Raw genomic sequence first — 3,892 nt, 5'->3', positions numbered from 1 at the left:
AGCGTTTGTCATACAACCTGCCAGCGCATATCCTTCGTCCACGAAAAAAATGCATAACGGAAAAGAAAAGCCACCCATTCCGGCGCGCATGGCGCGCAGAGAGAGAAAGAGACAAAGAAAAAAATGAAGGAGGAAAAGGCGCTCACACTCCTCCGAGCGCGCACGCACGCCCTCCCGCGCGGAGCTCCTGCGCATGCTCGGAGCTCTTGCGCATGCGCGGCGGTGCGCCGTCTCAACGAGTGCGCCAGGCACGTAAACGGTTGTGCCGGTGTGCGGTGTCTCCCTGAACGTTGGTGTCTGTGTATGCGTGTCTTCTTTGTGGCATCACACGTCAACTACACTGAATGGTAAGCTTTATCAAAGACGTTTTGCGTCAATACCTCATGATTATGTGAGCGCATTTCGTAGCGCGAACCGGCTGCATGTAGCGCAGGCGACTCGGGTATAGTGTCGGTTTGTCGTTGACATGGTTTGATAACGCGCTCTTGTTCTCGCTTCTGCTATACGGAATGTTTTACGCCGAGCGATCGCTCGTGCTTGTTGATTTTATCATTATAGCTTAGGTGCGTAAAAAAGGAAGCACACCATGTTTTAACTTGATACTGAGCTACCACTAAGCGGATTGTGTGTGTTGGGCAGCCAGTGTGGTAGATCTCATTTAGTGGCTCTTGATCCCGCCGCGATGAATGCTGCACGGTATGTGTAGTGAAATTCTCGTGACACGCTTTACGTATATATCTCGAAATTGTGTTATCAAGAATTTTCAAACAGACAGGCATAGGTGCATAACTGCTAGCGTACTCGGATGAAAGGCCGTGTTTGCGGGGCATGCATCAGCAGTGTGTGCGCTGCCGTTTTCGCATAGTTTAAAAGTAGCAGTATCTTTAAGGTTCCTGGCAACCAATCTAAATAATTTTGGGAAGTTACAGCAAGCAAAACACGAGACTTGAAGAAATATCTAGTAGAGACCTCTAGATTCACCCAATCTATTTATATGCAACCACAAACGCTTTTGGAGCATGAAACCTGCGATAAGCTCAGTCACTTGCAGCTTCGCAACTTAGCCGAAAAAATTAGAGAACAATAAATTAGTCGCTCCGGGAACACCTTTACACGTTTCAAACTGAAGGCATTGCGTTTGACGGTAGTTGGAAAATTTGTTTTCTGTCTCTTTTTTAAACAATTTAGCAGCAGAAGTTATCTTTCGAGCTATATGAAAAGCGTTAAGCGGCTTCCGATGCTTCGGCGTTCTGCAGTTTACGTGCTCTTAATCACAAGGCAGCTGCTGGCGCAGATTCGCATTGTGCTAATCGTGCATGGTATGAAGCCATTGTCGTGCGTAATAAGTGTTCCGGTTTTCATTACTGTTGCTTGTAGTGCCATCGTCTTGGACAGACTGCATACAATATGCGCTGTACAAAAGAAAAAAGAGCCAGATTATCAATTTGGTGGTCTTTTCTAAGTAGATAACGCACAGATTATTCAAATTCAGTGGGCATTGGATTTGTTCTACGCTTATCAACACACCTAAGATATCGTAACATGTTTTAGTTGATAAGTAACCTGATCAGTACGCCCCCGTTCATGTGCATTCTACTGATAGTGTGGCAAATGTATTCATCTCGAAGTATGAGAAAAGAGACATTGCAGATTGTTCTAAGCGCAAATAAATTGCAAATCTTAACGTGATTGTTCAAAACTGCAGTCAGTATGCTGAGCATGTTCGTTCGGCACGGGCATATTGCATTAACACCTGAAAAATGTGCACAGTCCAGCCGGGTATCTTTGTTTCAACAAGTATTATTATAGGAATTGTTTGGGATTCTCGCATTTCTTTTATTTTTATAAGTACACTGTGTGTCACATGAACCTGTCTTAAAACGAAACGTACCGTTGCTGGCACCGGCGACCATTACGGTTGTCTAACTGCTTATCATACTGTAGTATAACGAAACATGATAATGGTACTGATTAATATTGCCATGTAGTCTTTAGTCAGAGGTAAACAAAGTTAACTAGAGGCATAAGTGATGGGAGCAAATTATATTGAAAACTACTATTGAACCGTAAAAATAACTAATTGTATAACTCATTGTATAGTTTTTCCTCACATTGTTGCATTTGCTTTACGTGTGTCTCTGTGTCTTCCGTGCTGTACTCGTGTGGCCATCAATTACGAACTTGCCGAAGCCCTTGTCAGCTTTATTAATCAAGGGATTCAAGTCAGTTGAATCTAATACTGCATGTCAAGTGGCTGTCGTGTTATTCGTTTTATCTAAATATTACGGACTGGCAGTACTTGGCAAGCATTAAACCACAATATTTTTTTTTATTACACTTAAGCTGCAGGCGTCATAGATTGCCAAAAAATTTTCATGAAAACAGCCAGGGAAGGCTTGGAAAAAGATCGGGAAATTTTAAAATGGCCACATAGGTATGCTGTCTTGTTATATGTCATACAAAGTTTCCAGAGAATCTCTGAGTTAAATATATTTTTAAAACGTTTCACCTAATAAAAATTGAAGTAAATTGGTTCCATTTATTGAAAAATAAAAGAAAGTCAAGCTTACTGACAAGGCATTTCTTACTCAATATGTGTTTTTTTTTGCGTTAGCTAAACGTCCTGAACCTCGATAGCCTAGAAAAAATTTTCATCTTTCAAAGCACCTTAAATAATTTACTGTAATAGAATTCATTCGAACTATACTATCAGTTCTGTTTCCTAGGAGGTGCATATCTGTCGTGCCATGACACAAAGTGCTCGTGTGGTATTTCGGGTGCTCATGTGGTATACCTAACTTGGAAACCTGTTAGCACGCCCAAGATGCCTCATTACCTGTAACAAATTAAGTGACCATATCGATAGAATGAGCCCATCTGCCTTCCGTTGAAGTTATGGCCAATCACCCATTCATTTAAAAGTATGAGAAAGACATTTAAATGTGTATTAAGCAAAATAAATTACAATCTTAGGCATGATACTGTGGATATTCCAGTCACGTCTTCTGAAAATATCCTTCTGCACGGGCATACTTAACTACCAGCCAAAAAAATGTACAGACAGCCCAACTGGGTAACGTTTCAGCAATAAATATAGAGACCATTTGGGATAAGTACAATAATGCATCATATATCAACTTGTCATAAAAGGGAACATACTGTTGCTGGCACGAGCAGCAGTTGTGACTGTTTAATTGTTCACCATACCATGCAATAAAACATTGTATAAAGGTGCTGATTTGTATTGACAAGCAGCCATTAGTCATAGTTAAACCGCATTAAGTATTGACTTAGATGGTTTGAGCAAATATATTAAGCTGCTTAATGAACACACAAAGAATGTACACTTGTTATTTTTGCCTCATATTGCTGCATCTACTTATTTGCAGCATACACCTGCAGCACCTTTGGGACTAATGACACAAAGGTCAAGGCCAGCCTGGCGACCATGCTTGCCAAGGAGTAGTGTAAATATTTAATCTGTTTCCATAATAGCATAGGACATGAATTTAAGGAATTCATCTATTATATCGAGCAAAAAAAACGGTGAATGCATTGCTGGTGCATTTGTTTTATTTTTCGCACTGCATGATTCAGCACTATATAAATTCTTTCTGTTTATGCAACATATATGAAAGTACAGCTGGTTCAGAAGCATTATTAATCTACTAACGGTAATGCATAAGTGGAGATGAAAAGGAACAGGTGCACATGCATAAATACATTCAAAACTTTTTGCTACCGCATGTAAACAAAAATGTAAACTAACTTGTAGATAGCCGCTATGGAGTTATGGCCTTATACACTCTTTGTAGCCTTGTCTATAAGATGTCTGTGTATATAGAGTGCCTATAGATTTAAAAAAATTCATATTTGTTAACAAATGTCTGCA

This window comes from Dermacentor variabilis, chromosome 3 (genome assembly GCF_050947875.1).
Source record: "Dermacentor variabilis isolate Ectoservices chromosome 3, ASM5094787v1, whole genome shotgun sequence".
NCBI classification, from domain to species: Eukaryota; Metazoa; Arthropoda; class Arachnida; order Ixodida; family Ixodidae; genus Dermacentor; species Dermacentor variabilis.
The sequence above is the reverse complement of the archived record's forward strand: the minus strand, read 5'-3'. Positions refer to the sequence as shown.